The sequence below is a fragment of the Vanessa cardui genome, chromosome 8 (genome assembly GCF_905220365.1).
Source record: "Vanessa cardui chromosome 8, ilVanCard2.1, whole genome shotgun sequence".
In the NCBI taxonomy this organism is placed as follows: Eukaryota; Metazoa; Arthropoda; class Insecta; order Lepidoptera; family Nymphalidae; genus Vanessa; species Vanessa cardui.
The window spans coordinates 13,661,218-13,685,275 of NC_061130.1; the positions used below are offsets into that span (position 1 = coordinate 13,661,218).

Consider the following 24,058-nt stretch of genomic DNA (forward strand, 5'->3'; position numbering starts at 1 on the left):
TCCCTCTGTGGGGTCTATAATGCCCCTTGAGAGTACTTTAATGTTTCATCCTCTGATAAATATCATATTTTAATCATTTATAATATTTGTAACTGGATATTGCTGGTATTAAGGTACTTTATTTTTATTAGGGTGGCAACTTTTTGACGTATTTTTAACTCTGAAAACACTTTATCTTCCCGTATTTATTGCAATCATGGGATTAAAGTTAAAAGCCGTTGGAGATATTATAGGGAGCCTGGTTGGTGCATTAGTCTAGCTAATAAGTTTACCTTTCAATATTCCAATGTTGCCAAACTGTTAAAAAAACTCTTGAAAAAATACTTTTGTTAGCTGGCAACATTTTTCCTTGTCATTTTTGAAATAAGAAACAACTTCGAAAATCAAATTTTTATTCATTGGTGAATTATTATTTGTAAATATGACTTTAACTTTCTTAGCCTTACCTTCAGTTTCTAAACGAATAAATGCAATATCAATCTGAAAGCTTATTGGTCGTTCATCACGTTATCAATTTCCATCGACCAATGAACATTCAGAATAAATTAACATTCAATCAGAGTTTCAGAAAGTTTAGAAATGAACTCTGGAATAATACTTGTGTTATATAATATTGGCTGACAATTTTTAAAGACAATAATATCTAATTGGAAAGAAATATGTAGATTATTTATATCGCACATAAAATACGTGCTTATTTTTAATTGAGTGTTGAGCAATTTACACTAAAATGAGACCAAAAACCAAATGTAACGCTTTTCGTAAGAAAACTCAAGGCGTCGTGAATGGTGGGATACATTTAGGTAAGTAGTAAGTACCAAACGGTTCGTGGAAACGAGAACGCTTTCGACGTTTACTGGTTTCTTAATAACAATATCCAGACTTTTAAATGTATTTCGATTGCATCGCAAATAAAACAATTTGACATTTGAGGTGTTAAGTGGTAAAAAAAAAACGATAATCTCGCTACATTGTCGATAATTAGCCTGAAATCATCTTTTTCTCTTTATCGCACTGTACACCGTGGGCGACTCAGTAATTTATATACGTCAAAATTTTTCATAGGATTTTAGCTCGTATCGCAACGAAATAAAGGATATAATTGCATTTATAAATTTGACAGCTTCGTAAAACCAGTGCGGTGGTATGCATGTGACAACGCCTCCTGATTAATTGCGTCTGAGTGTAGGGAGAAGATAAATGGATGGTCTTGGAGAGGCAGAATTTTGTCAAGCGAAATTAAACTTTCATTACGAGCGAATACGATTCAAATTAGATATGTTTCCAGTGCATTGGTAATATTAGTCATTTAACACGTTTTCCTCTTGTCTTCATTGGTATGAGTTATTTTATGTTTTTTAATGCGAACTCAATTATCGTATCCTAGACCCTTCATACGGACCTCATCTTATTACATACAATGATACATTGAACACTTCCTTTTTAAATTAAATGGCACGCCATCTGTAACTACGTTAAAATAATTTTAATAAGGTTATCCATTTATATTATTTATAATTATCTGTGGTGAGAATTTGACTTCGGTAATGTATTCTTCTCATTATAATTGACATCTCATTTTTAATGAAACTCCTTTGTTTTTAAATCAGTACAGAAACTATTCTGTAAGAATTAATGTTCTCAGATCATAAAAATCAGCTCAGAATATAATTGTGAAATTTCAATATGTTTATTTATGTTACATAGGTAGTCAGTCAAATGGGCTACCTGATGGTAAGATGTCACCACTACCTATCAGTACTGCTAGTAATAATTCATCAAGTCATACAATTATATCAATACAATCATTGGAACCTCTTAGAGGTCAATGACGTCACAAAATCCCGACCCGTCTGATTAATAACACTTATCAAATATTCCACTGGCAAACAACAATACTTAGTATTGTTGTGATTCAGTTGCAGTGAACGAATGTAACAATAGGAATAATATAGGATTCCGCAGATATTTTTAACTTTGCCGATTCATAATTCTAAATAATTTGTAAAAAAATACATTGGAATGATGATAAAAAGCGTGGAGTTAATACTTGTTGACTTCCAGGCATTATTTATTATATTCATATGTAGGTAAATAATAGTATTTAACTAACTTGACTTTGTTAAATACAAAGTAATACAATAAATGTTGAAAGAGAGTAACTACTGCGGCGATACCTTCACCTAATATAGTTGTTAAATGACGATTCAAAAGTGCTTGTAAAAGCCTACTTGAATAAAGTATATTTTGATTATAATTTTGAAATACATAACAACTTATATAGTTGCAATCGTTAATGGCGATATACCGACAATTTAGTATTGATTACTATATTAGTGCCAATCTCTATGGGCGTTTATGACCTTACCCATTTGCGCAACAGACTAACCTCTTTATAAAAAAAAACACACAGTAGACAGCAATAGAAAATACAGTACCGTAAATAATATCCTATATCTTAAAAACGTCACACACATTGCAGGACAAAAAGTAAACATATATTATCAGCTCTCAAAATATGACGGTGTGAGATAAAACAGCGGTCGCCTTTTAAATTGATACTAAACTACTTAAGTTGTTTATATTTAAATTTTCGAGCAAGTTGACAGCGGCTATTATCGACTACCTCGCTGTGGAAGATAAGAGTGACCACAATGAGATTTATTACACGGCCGCGTTTACACGGTATGTTTTTTAAATATATATGTATTTATAAGTGTTACTACTTTTGTTTTGCACGTCTCAATTAGGGAGTTTAATGGACGGCTAATATTTTAACGGCTGGCAACACTTTGATGTTTTAAATCGAAGCTGTGCGTTAAATTTAAAACGAGCCACCATTTCGCTAGATTATACGTGAGTTATTGACTGTCGATTCTTGCTTTGAATACTTCTCAATTCCAAAACGGCTTATTTTCAAATGGCATTGTTGAATGGTTTGTCTTTTAGTTAATGTGTAATAAAAATCTAACTGAAATGGGACGTGATTCTAAATTCAATTGAATAATAGAGAACATACCATCTCTTTCTCACGAATAGACTTAATAAATGTTCTATCTCTTTCGCACGAACTTCGAATTTTAAATCATTTTAATCAGTATATTTATTGAAATGCCGTTTGCATTATAATATCTCGTCTATTTAATCTGTGAACGCGCATCATCTCTGTCTCAGACGGTCAGAGTTTCATGACGTCACACAATCGCCTTTTCCTTAAACTCTATATTAATGAACCGGTCGTTTCAATCCATTTTAGAATAATTAAATTCAGCTACGATTTCGTTATCACCACCACCCAAAGACATTGTTAGCAATATTAATCATATATGATGAGTGGGTAGTACCTACCCCGACGAGCTTGTACAACACCCTACCACCAAGTAATTAAATTCTGATATCTAATATTTTCTGTCATTATTGATTTAAAATTCACCAGAAGAATACAACATTATCTAACTAATTACTGCATAAGCAACGTCTAAAGATAACGTGCATATATTGAGCAAATTAAAGATCAGATAATGGCAACACTAATTAGGCTAATTCAGTGATATGTGTTACGGATTAGTCTTCAAAGCATCCTCTAAATAATTTACAAATTATCATGAGCAATGTTACAATAATAAATAATGAACAACATCACATACATTACTCTGATCCCAATGTAAGAAGCAACGACGGTACCGCAAATACCCAAACCCAAGACAACATAGAAAACTAATGAACTTTTCCTAAATCGACTCGGCCGGGAATCGAACCCAGGACCTCGGAGTACCCATGAAAACCAGTGCACACACTACTCAACCACGAAGGTCACATAATAAAAATAATGTAATCTTAAAAGTTAATATATTATAACAAAGCAATTATAAATAACAAGTGTGGCAGAACCCTTATTGGGATTAAAAATAACCTTCTGAAGTTACTTTTAAACAATACCTCTATTCCATTTATAGCAAATAAAACTAGCACGGACGATCAGCAGACAACGCAATGGTGCCTCAGAATGTATAATTTATAAAAACAATTGCTACACATACTTGCGTGTACATGTGTACGTCAAATTCAACGTTACACGAACGTCTCATCCAAATGAAGCCCACATCTGCCTTGTTTAAGCTACAAAAACGTATAAATAAATGTTTTGTAACAGAAATAATAAAAGTAAACCCAGTTCGGTCCTTCGTAAAGGACATTGTAATTCAAACTGATTGGCATACAATAATGAAATCAAATATAAAGCATTAAAAAATTGTCCACGATAAAAGGAAAAAGATGGCACCGTTGAAACAAAATCGAGAAGGACAATACCAGGGGCCGATTCGGAAGGATTTGTAGTGCCATTAGTAGTAGCTTATTCAATATCGTGCGAGCGAAAATGATTCTAATTGTATTAGGAATAGAGACGATTGTATCATAAACGTTTGTATATCGCAATTAATGGAAGCGAAATTTTGATACTCATTCCTTTGCTATCGTTTCGGAAATTTGTCTCAAATATCTTGCATATATAATCATGCTATGCTATAATATTCACTTAAGTTCAACGATTTTATGAATTGCGATAATTGCATAGACTTTACTAGGAGATAAGATGTCTGCTTATTTCTAGCTTAACATTTTACGGAGATAAAAATGACTGTATATAATTTAAGTGCATTTAACGATTCGTTTACAAATTATTCAGATTTGCTTTCTTTATCAATTAAAGTGCTAGAGGATTTAAAAAAATTAACAACAACAGCCTGTAAATTTCCCACTGCTGGGCTAAAGCCTCCTTTCCCTTTGAGTTCTCCTCAAAGGGAAAGGAAACATAAGGTTCGGAACATAATCCACCACGATGTTCCAATGGGGGTTGGTGGAATACACATGTGGCAGAATTTAAAATATTAAAAACATATCAAATTATAAAAAAAAAAAAAAATTTTAAAAAGGAATTCGACAGACGAAATTCGTTCTATTATAAAAAAAAAAAACATGAAATAAAAAAAAATCATAATTTTTTTTAAAAAAAGGAATTTGATATTCGAAACACTTTCTATTTTTAAAAATAAAACCGTTAATCACTCGCAAGGAAATAATAATGACGACACATATGTGACCGAACGCAACAACCGTTAATGGGATCGGATAAAGACATAGGCGTTCATTAATCTCATCTAATTTAATAAAAACTCCGCATTGTAGGCAGAACGATGAAGAAATGTTCAACAGGTTTCACCTTTTCAATCTAGCCTATACTGGTATAGGTATGTAAGGAAAAAATATAACGAATCACTTAAATTGAAGAACTATCATTATCAATAAGCCTTTTAGAGGTTACGACATATCGGACGCTTGCAAGTCATTTTAATAATCGCCAAGCAGCAAAAGCAATATATCAAGCTTGGATATCGTTAGGAATCGAACTATTGTTAAAAAAATATTTTATGTATTTCTTTATGCTATATGTTTGTGAAAGAGCATATAGGCCACCTGATAGTAAGTGGTCATGACTGCTCATAGATATTGACGCTGTTAGAAATATCAACCATTCCTTGCATTTTGGGAACTAAGATGTTATTTCTCTTGTGCCTGTAGTTACTGGCTCACATCCTTCAAGCCGGAATACAATAACAATAAGTACTTTTATTTGGTGGTAGAATATCTGGTGGTACCTACTTGGACGGGCTTGCACAAAGCCATACCACCAAGTAATTAAAAGTTCTATCATTTTCAAAATGTATGAATCCTGTTCTATGACAAGTATGTATTACAATTTCATATTGTATAACAATCGTTACTATTATATTGTATGTTTAAATATTTGAAAATCGAATTAGTTTTGCTGTACTGAATATTGAAATCTTTGATAAAAGCGAAATAATCACAGTTAGGTACAACCAAAATTAAACTTAATTTGAATTTTACAAGCACTTTAGAATAACGTTTTACCATGATTCATAATTTAAAGTTGCAAAGCTTTGCAATATAGAGACTGTAAATAATCTTTAGAGAACTATGTAGTATCCTAAACTAATAATTTGTACTAAAACCTCTTCGAAAAAAAAACTTTTTCGAACGGGTGGTATTTATGAATGAAAACAAAATAAAAATGACATCGTTTTTTTTGTACATTATTCCCGGCTTAGCTACATGGGATAAATAAATTAAAATTGGATAATTATTTCCGGGGAGTATTATACAATCAAACAATATATTCATATTTATATTATTTGCATATATTCGACATGTATATAATATAATGAATAAATATACAAAGATAACGATGACTCATCCACGCGTTGATTACACATAAAATACATTTATTACGTACGACGTGTCGTTTGTGTTAAGTGAGCCTGTTGCAAAAACTGTTTCACAATGACAGAGTCGTCAAGGCGTCCTGCCTAGCTTGACATGTCGTGTGCTTGGTGAGTTTTTATAAATTCGCCAATCAGGTGTGATTTACAAGAACATCGATATACAACTTTGTCGTAATAACCCTATCAAGTGCAATTTAATTGTCAAAAAGTAACAAATCCCTTCGTTATATAGTTCGTTAACGGATTGTGGGATTGCAAATGGAATGTTCTAGAGATTTTTCATTACGTCACAATCGTAGGTATAAAACCTTTAATGGAAACTTTCAAATGTATGTATATGATCAAGGATCAAAGAGTATCATACGTGCTATATTAAATAAATAAAAAAAATAAGAACTAGTTTAGCTAATTTGGATTGGTTGATGATTCGTCATTTATCGATTTCGGCCACGAGCAATTTCAAATGAAACCAACTTTACAGGACATGTTGTAGACACTCTGTGCACTCACTCACTCTCACACTGTGTGCACTCTGTATTCCCTCACTCATAATCCAATGGGATGGCAATCCAACACGATTGGAAAAACTTCAGGCACATGAACAAGCGCTTTACGTCCTTTCTAAAGCTTTCAACTTTCTGAATCCAGACTGTTACCGATAATCTTTTATTAGGAAACTCAATAACTTCTTAACTCCCAACCTGAGATTTGAATCCAGAACCTCGAAATATGCGACTTTATATCTAGAGGCACTGCACCAATCAATTAAATTTGAGTAAATAAATATAATAAATTAAAAAAAATTTAGTATCAAGATTGTTTTTTTTTTGTGCTTTTAAAACAATAAGTAAAAGGGATAACTAGATGTTTTAATTACGCAAAATGTATTACTACGTAATTATGATGTATTATAACGTATTACTAAGTAAAACGACTAAAGGCAAACGTCCCAATTAGGACATTTTCTAGTCTTCACTTTTTACGCGTTAATACCATATCTGTTTACTAGAACATCATTGCTACCCATATATATATTTGAATTATTAATTTATAGTGTGTGATCAGCTTTATGAGCCGCAAAAAATCCCCAACACTAAACCCGGTATAAAAATTAGCTTCTTTTTAATAATAGACGTGTTCATTGAACTTTGTTCGCCTCCCCTTTGCCTCCAATATTAAATTTCATTGTCTCGAACGATTTGTTCTATTTGGTTTAATCAGCGGATCGATACGACGCCATTCGATCATATATCGTTTAAATAAAACCTCTTTTTCGTATCTTGTTTTATACTTGTACTTGTCTTAGGGTTCTGTACATTGGATATGAAAAAAAAAAACGTCTCTTTTTGATCTATTAAGCGAAAATAGTCGGTTGGGAGGAGTTGCTAATGCGTCACATAGATGAAGAATTTTGAATGGAATTTCATTTTAGGATGGAACATTGAAGCTTATGAAATACATATTTGAAGAGAGGTTTAAGAAAATATATAATAGTATATTGTATATGTACATACATATATCTTCCCTAACCCTTTGAAAAACAAAAAAAAAACGAAAATATAAAAACAATTCTGATTACTTTAAAATGAAATCTAAGTTTAAATCATACTTGAAATTTTAATAAATGGATTATTAATGAAATGGACGGAAGCATACGGAATCATTCTGATTCTGATTTGTTCTTGACTGGTTTTTGCATGCTGGACCCAAAAAGGCTACTAAGTAGGGAAAAAGATCTTGACAGTTTTACACAGTTTATGCAGAATATATAGAAAACGAACATCGTGTACGCATGTAATTCTATGAAACAAGCACTTTCGAAACGTCATTTACAAAACTATTTAAATAAAACTACCACCTTCTTGGTGGTAGGGCTTTGTGCAAGCCCGTCTGGGTAGGTACCACCCACTCATCAGTTATTCTACCGCCAAATAACAGTACTTAGTATTGTTGTGTTCCGGTTTGAAGGGTGAGTGAGCCAGTGTAACTACAGGCACAAGGGACATAACATCTTAGTTCCTAAGGTTGGTGGCACATTGACGATGTAAGGAATAGTTAATATTTCTTACAGCGTCATTGTCTATGGGTTATGGTGACCACTTACCATCACGTGGCCCATATGCTCGTCTGCCAACCTATACCATAAAATAAAATAAAAAATACCAAAATTGGAATATATATTCCGAGAAGAACCGGCAAGAAACTCAGTAGTTAATCTTTTCCACCATTCTCATTGGATAATTCAATGGAACATTAAAGCATCTTTTTTTGTAATAGTTAAACATAAATAAGCTCTGACTTCACTTAAATTTGCAATAAAGAATAAATAAATATTAACATGTGCATATAAAACCTTTTTAAAACAAAGTCGAGGTACATAATCTGCAATATATCATCAAATAAAACAAAAATTACCTATACCGTGTCTTTTGTGGAGATTAATTTATCTTGTAGCGTGTAATGTATACGGGAACGTACCCACACAAATCGCGACGCATGCGCACGTCTTGAAGTGTGAAATGTACGGTCAGAAAAATAAAAACATTTTTTTTTACATTTATTACTTTTCATGTATGTAATGAGAATTAAATGTATAAATAATATTATTAATTATTTTTTGCTTTGAGTGTTATTAGGTTTGTATTATAAAAATGAGTACATTATTATATATAGATACGACTACAACGAAAAATAAAAAATCAAAGTAGCCTTTTTTGATACTGTATTTGGTTTTAAACAATTAATTAAATTAATTACACAATAAAAAGTGACATGATGCAAAAATCATATGTTTATATTAATTAATTAATAATTAATTTATTTCAACCAATTCTCATTCGAATACATAAAAGATTTTCTCAATTTGACTGATTTTATTTGCGATAGTGTTTATTGATATCTTTGGTGATTTTTATTGATTTCTTTATTATTAATCAGCATCTTTAATTTGGTATTCAATTTCGAAGAAGTCTTACATCCTTAATGATGGATTTGAAAAAAAAATATACTACTGTTATAAATGTGAAAGTAACTCTGTCTGTGTCGCTCTTTAACTACAAAACCAATGGACCGATTTTGATGAAATTTAGTATGAAGCAAGTTTGAACTCCGAGGAAGGATACAGGCTACTTTTTGCCTTTTTTTGACAAACAACCCCCAAAAACGCGCTCGATGCCACGGGCGACTATTGTAATATATAAAATATTGATAACTTACCCAGAATTGTTTTAGCCAATCAAAACACTAAGGTGCCCATTACCAATCCAAAAATATACTAGCAAAGACTATCATTTTATTTTATTTATTTATTTAAAACTTTATTGCACACCAAATACACAATAAAGACACAAAATATATTTTCATACAAACGAAAGTGGCCAAGCAAAAGGCGGTCTTATGGCTTATAAGCCTATCATATATTAATATTATTCTTAAAAAAAGAAAAAAAAAATTTCATAAAAATGAAATACATTTGAACTGCTCTGCGAACTCATTCGCGGAAGGGATACGCGATACCCGTGCGGTCTTGGTTGATGTATAATCTCCTTGAGCTTTGATTGGAACTGACCTATGGTACAGTTTCGTTAAAACGATCATTGATGAACGTTTAAATTACATCCATTTTGTCACAGCCACTGTTGACGTCACACTTTTTCTTAACTTCATTTAATAGAATGATTCTGACAGAGTACATTTTTTCTACCCGATGTTAACGCATAGTTTGTAAGTGATAAAAGTTTAGCAGCCATCCCTATATGTTGGTAGGGAGAGAGAGAGAGACAGAGAGAGAGAGAGACAGAGAGAGAGAGAGAGAGAGAGATAGAGAACTCCGGAACAAAAGTATTCCCGAGGAAGATTGCTGTCAAAAAGGCGATTGAAAAAGTCTGCCAAATTGTATCGAAAAACTGTTAACTCATCGTCCGAAAAAACCACACGAGTGACTTTAATGATGATGATTTCCTACGAACACTTAAAAGGGTAACACTTTCTTGGTGGTAAGGCTTTGGGCCAGTCCGTTTGGTTAGGTACTTATCAAATATTCTACCCTAAAACAGCAATACATTTATGTTTAAAGAATAAGCCAGTGTAACTGCAGGCTCAAAGGTAGATGGCATGATAGTTACCAATTTTGATGGTGTACAGTATAGTGTCATTGTCTATGGACTGACGTGACAATTCACCATCGGGAAGGCCATTTGACAGCCTGCCATGAAATAAAAAATTAAATCAGCAGAACCATTAATATAAATTCAACCCGTCATTAGTATCCCGACTCGGTTTAACAGAATAACTCACGTAAATGTTTGCAAGACCGACTCAAGCTTTCCTTTATCGAACGAAAACATTTCGAAATCATTATTCTTTATTTTCGAGTGATTAATTACCGTTTTTGAGTTTCGAAGACGTAAATATGTGTAAACAGAGTCGATTCAACCTACGCGGTATCGTGTTTCATTATACTTAAGGCGTTGACGTGTGAGAAGGAAATTAAAGTGACGTTGATCGCTCAAAACGATACCATCACGCTATACCCATTGATACGCATATATGACGTATGTGTAGGGTTGTCGCCTCGTTTATTCGATAATTGGATTAAAGTTACGACATTGTACTATAGGCGGCTTAAAGTGGAATATTATTCGAAACAATTCTTATTTCAAAATTGTTTTTTTTTTTTTTTGTAAATGTAAAAAACATTATTACAATATTTGAGAGCTGAGATGGCCCAGTGTTAGAATACGTGCATCTTAACCGATGATTGCGGTTTCAAAACCAGGTAAGCATTACTATATATATATATATATATATATATATATATATATATATATATATATATATATATATATATATATATATATATATGTGTGTTTAATTTGTGTTTATAATTCATCTCGTGCTCAGCGGTGAAGGAATAAATCGTAAAGAAACCTGCATGTGTCTAATTTCATCGAAATTCTGCCACATGTGCATTCCACCAACCCGCATTAACAGAACAGGAAAAGCGTGGTGAAATATTTTTCAAACCCTCTCCTTAATGGAAGAGGAGGCCTTATCTCAGTACTGGGAAATATACAGGCTTTACTTTAAAATATTTGACCTACGTAAATTGTAAAATAAATGCCTGGATTATATACATATTCACATTTTTATTTTTGAGTCCTCCACATATTTATATGTCAGAGTTAACAAAACGTTTTCGTGAAATTCTTCTAAGTGACAAGTTGTGATTAATCATAGTTGTTGCCAAATTAAATATGTATTACCAGTGTTGCAATTCTAAAAAATATATATAATAAAATGTCACAATTTCAGCTGTCTATATATTTTAATAAAAAACAGTGAATTATTTTCTCGAATAAAATTTATAAATAGGATATAGAATACTTTATCGTATATATTAATTTATGCTCAGTTCGATGAACTTCACTAATTATAAATTCGTGGTAATTAAGAAGGCAACGTAATCTATTATATATAGATATACATATGTATATTCAAGCAGTCAATTGTGATTTATAACGTATATAGTAGGTAATGCAAGTAGCTTTTGGTATGAATTAGGTATATTATTGTACATTACTTTCTACTAGAAACAAAATACTTCGCGATAATGTTAAAACTATGTACACGATATTGCTAAATTACATATTTTGATTGCTATTATATTTTAATATCAAATAAAATCAAAATAAACTTTATTCAAGTAGGCTTTTACAAGCACTTTTGAATCGTCATTTTACAATTAAGTGAAGCTACCACCGGTTCGGAAAGTAGATTATACCGAGAAGAACCGGCAAGAAACTCAGTAGTTACTCTTTTTTAACATTTTAAAAACAAAGTCATGTTAGTTAAATATAATTATTTAAATTAATATTGAATATATACAACCTTTTTCATCGTTCCTCAGATCAGGTTAATTAATTTTCCAGTACAAATATTAAGAATTGCAAAAAAATATGAATTCAATTTCCGAACATTAGACCAGCTTTTTAACACCAAATTGAAATTTTTAAACATACATCGTACACATAGTAATAGGTTATATACTATATAACTTAAGAGTAGTGTTTACATATCAAAAGTTTTCCGTTACTGTACGGGTAAGTAGATCTCGGAGTGCCAACCCGTATGTTTTACACAGTATTGCCAATCAAGAAACTTATATGTTACAGAAATCTTCTTGACACGCGCATGTAGGATACCTGCATGTTACGTGGCACATTAACGGCAAACCTTTATCGCTGATTGTAACATTAATTAAAATTCATTACATAGCTTTCGAAGTACTGCAACCATTACAAACTCGTTTAACAAAGCAATGCAATGAAATTCGTTCAACTTCTATTGATCCTAACATTAGAAAGTTTATACATTTTAATTACGGTGGTTTCGATAGATGACTTCTGACTCGTTGTCAGATAACATTAAAAACCGTATAAAGGTCTAACAATCAAGTGCACAGAAAAATCAAAATAAAAAACAATAATCGCTTATAGTAATAATTTCCAACTTATTCTGTAAGTCGATAAATCGCTGCCCACGCTGGACTGTATTTTCATAACCAGTTTGACTAGAGGTTTTTCATCGATTGCCATCGCATTGGCATCGAAACATGTATATTATTTAACTTTATTACTATATAAATAAAAAAAAACACAATTAAATGCAACATATATATGTATATGTTCAACATTTAAAATTTATTAAGTTACGAAATAATCGAATTTTTAGTTCTATTTAATTTGTTACTTTTTTTAATTTGAAAAGTTTAAATATCTCAACAAAAGTAATGAATAAAGATTCCAATATATTTAAATTTCAAATATAAATCAGTACAAGTATCCGAACGTTTCAAAATGGCGTTGCGCAACGTCAAGAGTAAATCTAATCTCCGGAATGATAACTACGACACTAATGCGAAGCTGATTATTGTTTAATCCCCGATAGAAGTCCACGCTTCGATTCCCGGTTATAAATTACCATGAGAAATTAACACTGATTTATTTCGAAAATGAATAGCTATTTTGAATTTCGAAATTTTTAGTTGACGCAATTTCTTTTGTTACGTGGGCCCTGTTGATTAAAGTGTTGCCATTAACAATAAATAATAATTATGCTCAGATGATGGAGTATGTGATTATTTACTTCTTTAATAAAGTTTCGGCGATACATAAGTCGCACATAGCGGATAAATAAAGGTGATTTAACTGTGCACGCTTGAAACATTGGTCCTTGTGAAAGTTTAAACTTGCAGTCTTTTGTTAAGATTTGTTAACGGCTTGTATCGGATTTAAACGTAAAATAAATAACTATTACTGCAAAATACGAATTAATACGAATTGATGGAAATAATTAGTTCTTTATAACTTAGTTAATTTTGAGAGTTCAAAGTTGATCAGAAAAGTGAAATGAAGAGAGAAGAAAGATGCTTCGTTAATAACCGATAGCTGTCTCTTTCTCTCTTTAATATGAGTATTATTTTCGCTGTTAAATAATATTAGTTACCATTAGCGTCAGAGGGAGAGTTAGTCACTGTTCTTTTTTGTAGCTGAGTTGGGTTGGGAAATGCTGCTAGCATTCTTGCCAACATTCCACGCTGTCAAAATTCGTACAGTTACTATTTTTAATTCATATTCGTATATATTTAAGCATTTAATGTTTTCAAATAGTATTCTGGGTAGGTAGCACACACTCATCAGTTATTCTACCGCCAAATAACAGTACTCAGTATTGTTGTGTTCCGGTTTGAAGGGTGAGTGAGCCAGTGTAACTACAGGCACAAGGAACATAACATCTTAGTTCCCAAGGTTGGTGGCGCATTGACGATGTAAGGAATAGTTAATATTTCTTAGAGCGTCATTGTGACCACTTACCATCAGGTGGCCCATATGTTCGTCCGCCAACCTATACCATAAAAAAAAACAAAAGTATTTGTATCACAAAAAACTATAGCAAGTTTATTTGAAAATATACGGAACTTTATTAAATAAGAATCGTTAATATCAAGGAATTATACATCAAGGTTTTACTCAATTTCTGTTCCGAATAACAGATAAAGAACTAGTTTGGTTTAATTAGCGCGGAATGAATTCAGATGACGTGACGGTTTTGATAAAATTCGATCGTACTATCAGCGTTTTTGGACGTTTGGCAAAAAATAGACGAGAGGAACAAGTCCTAACTTGTTTTTGGTTAACATTAATTTGAATAATTGCACCAAATATCAACCGACCATGCATTCAAACTAGATAACCTCACCTACTGTTCGAGACACATTGTTAAATCTATTTTTAGGAAAATTTGAATTCGTTATATTTTTTTTTCGAACGATCGTTTGAATTTAATGTCATCCAAGTTATGTGGCGTGGGTATACATATATTTGAATATAATTAATGTGATTAATTGGCTGTGTTACACGTCTAAATTCAGATTATAGATTTCCGTATAAAATAAAAGGAATACTCTTCCTTTTCTATTTGATAAGGTAATATATCTGCTGTTTCTTTTAGAATGATTCACTCACACATTTAAACATATAGATAGATATCTATACTAATATTATAAATGCGACACTATCTGTCTGCTACTCATAGCCAAACTATTGAACTTAATTTGATGAAATTTGTTATGATTCAAATTGGAGCCCAAAATAAGAATAGGATTTTTTATTCTTAACACTGGACGTTCTAACTTCGATAAGACAACACTGCCGCGGGCGACGGTTAGTTCTTCATCTATGTATCTAAGTTGTTCTTACAAATGCTTGTTCTTTCTGTGATTCAGGGAGAGTGAGTTTTATAGGCACGAAATATAAAATCTTAGAAAGAGTGTTTGCAACGCTTCGGCTATACAAGTAATTACTAATCATTCTAATGTGATCGTTGTCTACGTACGTGTATTATCTAAGCACTGAAGTTTAACAAGATCATTGAGATAACAAATATTTCTATTATATACCATTATTTTTAAATTGATTTCTGATTTCGAATACGTCATAATATGTACACGTCTATTATTCTTATTATAAGCTACGATCTTGCGATTTGTATGTTTTAGAATAATGTCATAATATTAATTTTCATCTATCTTGACAAAAACATATATTTATTATAGGACCTGAAATACAATTTTGAATTTCGAACCATCTAAATTATACAAACAATAGCTCAATTGATCACGGTATAAATCAAATAGATATATCATTTCCATATTTCGGTATGTCATTTCCACACTATGACCTTTATTTAAACGAAATAAACAATCGCTATTTGGCTTTGTCTGAGGCCGCTGTTCAACAACAACAACAGCCTGTAAATTTCCCACTGCTGGGCTAAGGCCTCCTGTCCATTTTGATCAAAAGATTTGGAGCATATTCCACCATGCTGCTCCAATGCGGAAATTGGACACATACAAGTTTCCTTCACCGCCGAGAACGAGATGAATTGAAAAAAAAATACAGACGAATTGATAACCTCCTCCTTTTTGAAGTCAGTTGAAAACACAAATTAAACATATGAAAATTCAACGGTGCTCGACTTGAACCCGCAAGCATCGGTTAAGACGCGTTCTAACCACTGCGCGATCTCGGCCTGTTCAAATTATAAGACAATTATAGTTCGACGCAAGAAAATTACAATTCCAAGAATTCACAGTAACGTGTATAATAACATTACGAAACCAATCGATTCTATGAGAATGAGAATGCGGCAAAAATAAATTGAACATACCGCTGTATTAAAACCTTAGATTCACGTGAATATTGCACTCAGAATCTGTATACACGAGGCCCATTAGCGTTATCTCATTATTCAGTACTAGGTATAAATCTCGCTAATGCTTCCATATCTTATAAATCTCTTGCTGGCTGCTTAATTAGAATGAGCTGGGTTGCGCGCGCGCATTGCAACGATTTCGAAACTAGAAAATTTTGATGCGGTAATTGTACTTTTTCGTTTAATATTTATATTTAACGTGATAATTCATATTATTTTTTATAAATAACTAGCAACACGGCTTTGCACGGGTGCAATGATATGATACCACAGTAGAAACTTATAAAATTATCAGTGTTTCTTAACTATATTGTCCATGTATTCAATCCATTTAAATCGCATCAAAATCCGTTGCGTAGTTTTAAAGATTTAATCATACATAGGGATATAGGGAAGGAGAAAGCAACTTTGTTTTATACTATGTAGTGATACGAATTAAGATAGTAAAATAATAGTGTTTGTTATTATAATACAGTATTATGATATAATTCAAAAAATATGTCAAAAAAAAAAACATATAAAACAAGATCTATAATATTTGTGTAATCGGTTTGATATAAGCACTTAGGCATTATTCTGTAAAAAATACAACAAAATATTTCAAGAAATGTATTAACATATAATAGAAGTTACAAATTCAACTGACTCTAGTTGAAACACTTTGGTATTCCGGAAACACGAAATGTCGAAAAGACACGATCCTGTTACATGACCATAAGTAAACGCTATTTTATAAAACTGCTTCAAACAGTTGTGTATCGACAAATCAAATCGGTTTCTCTATTTATTTAAATATATTGCCGCATCTGAAATTCGTAGCGCGACGTCCGCATACAATGATGCATTACATCGCCAGATGAAAGATGGCCACCGCGAGCGCGAAAAACTGTTGTGTGCTTTACATTGAGACCGTCGCCATGGCAACGGTATATTGTTTGCTATGCCCTTTATTCGGTTATTAAACTTCACCGGACCTAAGTCATATGTCAATAGCAGTAAGGCTAGTTATACACCTTACTATATTATAGTATCGTTCGCTTGGCATATTAGTCAAATTTATTTGGCATATCATTGCGTTAATACTGCCTGGCGCTAACACTAGCTACATTAAAAAAAATGTTATAGTCTGCTTGGAAAACCATTGAGTAAGTGAATCTAACCACAAAAGATTGCTATAAATATGTACTATCGTTTAATAATGGGGAAGAATGAATGTTATTCGTAAAATTAGCCTTTGCCCATCGACGGATGATTCCGATCAATCTCATATCGATACATTCATTATATTTAATGTATTTAACGCAAAATGAAAACCAAAACATTATTTCTACTTAAGGAATTCCTCACAGTCGTCATATCTGTATTAATTATTATAAATTTAAAAATAACTATGTCTGTTTGTCTGTCGCTCTTTCACGACAAAACCGCTGAACCGAATTTTATGAAATTTGTTATGAAGCAAAATTGAAGTCCAAGGAGTCCTTCCTTGGACTATATGTAGGCTACTTTTTTGCCTGATACATGACAACCAACAACAAAAACGCGGGCGACTACTATTACATGTGTCATAACACGTTAAATAATTCTGATCATTGCACACACTTGATCAATTAAAGATAAATCAAGAGCACTTTTTAATCTCCTCTAAATATTTCGTCAGTCATAATAACATATCTTGTGTAACAGAAGCAATATTATTCCATTGTGTATTGTTAAATAATTTAAATGATGCATATATAAATTATATTAGCCAATAACAGCGCTAAGTAGAGTATACCATTAGGTACAGTCAGCAAAACATATTACGTTTTTTATTTTTTGTACTGACTTTAGTAAAAAGTAAAGTAACAGCCTGTAAATTACCCACTGCTGGGCTAAGGCTAAGGAGAGGGTTTGGAACATATTCCACCATGCTGTTCCAATGCGGCTTGGTGGAATGCACATGAGGCAGAATTTCAATGAAATTAGACACATGCAGGCTTCCTCACGAAGTTTTCCTTCACCGCCAAGCACGAGATGAATTATAAACACAAATTAAGCACATATATAGTGGTGCTTGCCTGGGTTTGAACCCGACATTATCGATTAAGATGCACGCGTTCTAACCACTGGGCCATCGAATAACTACTTCTATGTAACTGTAGTCCGCAAATGAACATCCAAATTAAAAATCAAGTACCAATAAATATTCAACTTGAATGCATACACTAAATTAAACTTCAAGCTCAGCGCTAACACTCTTGCAGTCTAACAGAAACCGCAATAATTTTGCGTAGGTATTCCAGATGTGAAATCAAATAGTCGACTACGATGGGCGAAATTAAACTCAGATTAATGACCCGGTGAAAACTGGCGAACAGGTTTACGGCTAATAAATCAGACTAGCATTTCGTAACACTTAAAACAGGCCGGTAAATAACGCTATAACTGTATTTAATATAATCATTATGATTGAATTGTATACAGTTTTTAAGATAGCAATATCACTTGAGATGGAAACTTTTTGGTTGTGATATGGTACGTGTACGAACTTTTTAAATGACAATCTGGGACGGTACCACCAAATGTCAGAAGGCTTGAGAGAGTGAGTGAGGATTCTTTCTAGTCCGGTACAGGCCTCGAGGTTTCCCTCCCTACCCAGGCTGTTAATTTGGCTCGGCTAACGCGTCATCTCCTTCTGACCTAATGGGTCAGGGTCCTGTGGACCCAGTGGTGTGTCATGTCCAGTGGTAGTCTCATCCTTGTGGTTGTCATGTCATGTCAAGGATTGATGTATGAGGAAGGATTACTTAGCTAGTTGAGTAACTACAGAGGGTGTCTCAAAATTGGGAGGGGGTTGTTATTTCTTGCTGTGCCAGTGTTTATCGGGGTTACTTGAAATATAGTTGGTATCACTTTGTTCCTTATGAGAGGTCATTGAACCAATGAAATTTAAAGTGAGACATAAACTCTATGCCGTAACGGTCTTGTCTTTTGAAGATAGTTATATATCTCAATAGATTTATGTATGAGTAAAATTTAAATAATTATTTTTGCTGCTGACCGTACGCTAAGTACTTGCCTTAAGGCGTAAGACATATTAAATGTGGATCAGCTACCGTTAACATCTAGGTCAGTTAATACTAACAGATATTTCGAATACATCTGCAATACCTAGATTTATCGGCCTGGTTCAAATCTATAATACTGTTATGACTTCCCTGTTATTAATGTGACAAGCAACGAGGTACTAAGTCGGGAATGTAAAGTGTATCGTTTGAGTTAAGTACATTTAGTATAAAAAAAAGTAACTGTCATTTTTTTTATGAAACATTTGTTAGTTGTCGCATATTAGGTATATGTTAAAGTAATTTTTAGAGGTTGATTGAGAAGGAACCTATGAAAAGATACGGTTTAAACTGTTATTAACAAGTAATCGAATAGAAGAAAAAATGTATTAATTTATTTTGAATTCAGAACTGTCAAAAAGTCTGTCAAAAACTAGAACAGGAAGGGTAGGACATTTTTCATGTAAGAGATCTTACCTTACCTTACAATGACAATGTCTGTTGTCAGTGGTGACACATAATACAAGATAGCCCAAACGCACATCCACCTACCTGTTCTATAAAAACGCCCGTATTTTCACTGTCACATAACTTTTTATCCATCCATCATTACAAACAGTAAAGACATTAAATTCAATTACAATAAATAACCTAAATACGAGCATTTGAAGATAAATAGATTTATTTGAAAATAAATCATTTGAATAAATTATACGCTAGTTAATCCGCCCTTTCGTCCTACAACCCGTATCGCCTCTGGGTGTGGGAAACGGGGTCTTCGAGGCGGAGAAATCTAATAGAATCGCATTAGTGTAACTGGACCGTGGAGATAGGACTCTAAGCTTAGATAACCTGGCTGAAATATTTTTGATAAGAGAAAATGTGAGGTAAGAAAAACAAATATAGTACCAGCTTTCTCCGAGTCTTGGAGTTTAATTATTACTATTTCATTAGGTGTCGAGAACAGACAGAGGTTCATCCGATACGTACTGGTTTCCCTTCACCTAGAAGGGTAGACAAAGCCCTACCCTCCTAGGTGAAATAGGCAAGCTCATTAGGTAGGTATGAACCACGCATTATTTCGCCTCCATATATTCCTAGATATTGCTGATTGGGGATACATCCAGTTTGATTGAGCTAGTGTAACAGGCACTAGGGGTGTTTCAGTTTAAAGAATAAAAAGTAAGGAATGGTTAAAATTTTAAAGCGCACTAAAGTCTATGAATATTCTTAATTCTACAAAAAAAGAATTTTTAAATACAATTCGAATGTTATTTTCGTATTTTTTTTAAATTAGTTTCAGGCCATAACTTTTACAGCATTAAAGTTTGTTCAATTATTATGGGCAAAATGTATTAAATCATTCAAATTTCCATTATTAAGTTAGCACGAATTGAATTCATTACTTAAGAAATAAATTTAATGGAACGGCTGGTGTTAATTATTCCTAGTGTTTTATTGCCGTTGCTAATATATCACCGATGATAATAAAGGGTTCTGTATATTTAATTGACATTTAATAGTAAACTATAAATATATAAAGAGAACCCTGTTGTGACCCTTTAAGGGAAAACAAAAAAAAGTATAATTAATAATACATTTAAATTGAAATATTAATCGTTCCTTACATCGATACCGCACCAATCTAGGGAACTAAGATGTGGTGTCCTTTGTGCCTGTAGTTAGACTGGCTCACCCTTCAAATAGGAACTCGACATTACTGGGTACTACTGTTTGGCGGTAGAATATCTTATGAATGGTACCTAACCAGACTTACCCAAAGCCTTACCAAATTACGAACTTTACTTTCAAAATACTAACCAAAATATATAATTGAATATATTTATATAATATTTAGGTTTCGATAATAAACAATAACATCAAAGGCTTCGAAAGCGTCAAATTGGTCAATAAATATTAATCGATTAAAATGTCTTTTCAATTTATATTACGAAATCTGTAACCAGAAGTACAGTAGGTGTAACACTGGAACTAGGCCTTAATATTAAATTAGCTAGAATGATTAATGCATCTCCATTCGTAACTTTAATTGAATACGTTTGATTTAGATCCGACCAATTAAATATGAATATTTGCCTCGCCAATTAAACAAAATTGTATAGTCGCAGTAAGAAAAGGTTCGTCACCTTAAGATCTATTTTCGTGTGCTCAGTATGAGCGATAATTTGCGTTACCGATCGAGAATGTAATACACTGACAGACATATTTTGAAAAGATGTTGCACTTTACTTGGTGGTAGGGCTTTGTGCAAGCCCTACCATACACATAACATCTTAGTTTCCAAGGTTGGTGGCGCATTGACAATGTAAAAAATAGTTAATATTTCTTACAGCTTCATTGTCTATGGGTGATGGTGATCACTTACCATCAGGTGGCCCATATGCTCATCCGTCAACCTACATCATAAAAAAAAACTATTTTGAACCAAGTTATCATACTACGTAAGTTTATTTTTATGTTCAGTTGTCAGTTAAGTTCTTCAGTTTTATAAGGTGCTAAGTTTTTATGACTTGCTAAAGGAATGAATTTGAAAACTGACGAAGCTTTTCTTACTCTGACTGTACGTACATATACATAGTAATTGGTTCGTGGAGTAATATTCTTGTAACATTTGATAATCTATACGGTGTTTTCAGCTATCGAATCGTAAATCTTTACGACCATAATTCGCATTAATTGAATAATTATTTAGATGTCTTTGAGTAAATATGATTTTATGTGTAATCGTTGAATTATTGCTAGATTCTGAATTTGGATTAAAAATCAAAATATTTATTATTTAGTATGCTATTATACTTTAGAATTTTCCATGTACCAGCGATCTGCAATAATTAAAGAGAAGATCCGGCAATGAGTTTAGTATTTGCTAATTATCATTAAATAAATATATTTCATAACAATTTATAACCAAAATTTTATATCCTATATAGATGTCTAACTACGAAGGCATTTTTGTATCTATGTATATAATCATCTAAATAATAAAATGCTGTGTTCATTAATTTAATTATACAATCATAATTGTTTTCATAGTACAATTTAAAGTATATTATTTCTTATTTGGTGGTAGGGCTTTGTGCAACGCAGTCTGGGTAGGTACCACCCACTCAGTTATTCTACCGCCAAATAACTGTACTCAGTATTTTTGTGTTCCGGTTTGAAGGGTGAGTGAGCCAGTGTAACTACAGGCAGAAGGGACATGACATCTTAGTTCTCAAGGTTGGTGGCACATTGACGATGTAAGGAATTTTAATATTTCTTACAGCTATTGTCTATGGGTGATGGTAACCACTTACCATTAGGTGGCCCATATGCTCGCCAACCTACATCATAAAAATATATATATATATATATATGTTTTTTTATTACAAATCAATGAAAGCGTTTATTAATAAATAAACAACAATCGTGATATAGATTCCATTCACGCACTTACAGTCTTAAACAAACCGCCGAGACGATTTATTTGCTACAGCGACATCTGTTTCAGCCTCGCCATATTTATATGTAAATTCCGTACGACATTTTTCCATCTGTTCGTTTGCATCTAATATTTCACTAGGCAGCGCATCTTATTTATGTTAGTCCTGAATAAGACGTCCGCGTCTGGATGTGGTCCACTAATGATTCGACATGGCCTTTTTTGCTACGTCTAACTAGAGTCACGTCAGTTTAGTCTGAAGGTTTCGTTAAGGCTTCTCGGTTCTCAAAGTTTATACAGTTAACAGACGTGGGGCATGGAAAATGATATGAAATGAGAAAGGCTTTGATTTATCACGTGACATGGCAAATGCTTGACTTGCTTCCATATATACGTTGATGATTTAAATACGTCACAATTTAATCTTATAGCTTTCAATGCAAGTAGACAACGTATGGCTTGGTTTGGCGCGTTCGTTAGGAAACTTGTCGACTGTGATTATTTGTATAGTATATCATTGAATTTTAAACAATTTTACAAATCTATATTAATATTATTTATATAGATATTATATTTATTATTATTGATATTATATTATATTCTGCCTGTCCGTCGCTTTTTCACGACCAAAGTGATGAACCGAATTTGATGATATGTTTTTTTTGGCATAGGTGGCAAACGAGCAGGAGGCTCACTTGATGGAAAGTGATTACCACCGCCCATGGACATCTGCAATACCAGGGGGCTTGCAGGTGCGTTGCCGGCCTTTAAGAAAGGTGTACGTTCTTTTCTTGAAGGTTCCACAAAGTGGTTGTGCGAGGCAGAAAATGTCTGAGAAAACGCGTAAATTATATAAATGTAATCGAGAAATTTGGTAAAAGGTAGAATTGAACCAACAGGTAACCAACCAGTGTAGGACATAGGCTACTTTTTTACCTAAGACATTACAAACAAACCCCTAAAAATTGAGCGAAGGCGCGGGCGATTACTAGTATATAAATATGAAAGTAGATGGATCAAATATGAAAAGGATTGTATTATATATGCTTTCAAATTAAATAAAGCAAAACTAGATAGTTCCATCGAATGATATAAAGTAGCAATGTTTAATTTATCAATAATAGATGGCGCTGTACTTAATATATTCGTTCATGGATATTTATTGGTTATATTACCGTTTACACATAAGTACTTCATATACTTCGTAGGAATAACCTAAGGTTTTTCATTATATACACATTATTATACATAAATCATCCCTAAGTCATATATTTCAATAACATCTACTAAAGAATAACTAATTAATTTTCTTTTGCAGATCTTACATCATTCCTAACAAGTACTAGTAATACATTAAACTCATCTTGAAAAATAATGACTAAATTATACATTGATTTAAAATTAATAATCATTTTCAAAAAAATAAGAATTAGAAATACAAAAGGACATTAAAACAAACGATCCGCATTCAATTATGATACTTAAACAAT

At 32.5% G+C, this 24,058-nt stretch overlaps 1 protein-coding gene across 1 annotated transcript in view; it reads right to left on the minus strand.

Moving 5' to 3' along the window:
- LOC124531657 (protein dachsous) overlaps positions 1-24,058 on the minus strand; it is a 297,242-nt gene that overhangs the window by 27,515 nt on the left and 245,669 nt on the right. The gene's annotated exons all lie outside the window — the stretch shown is intronic.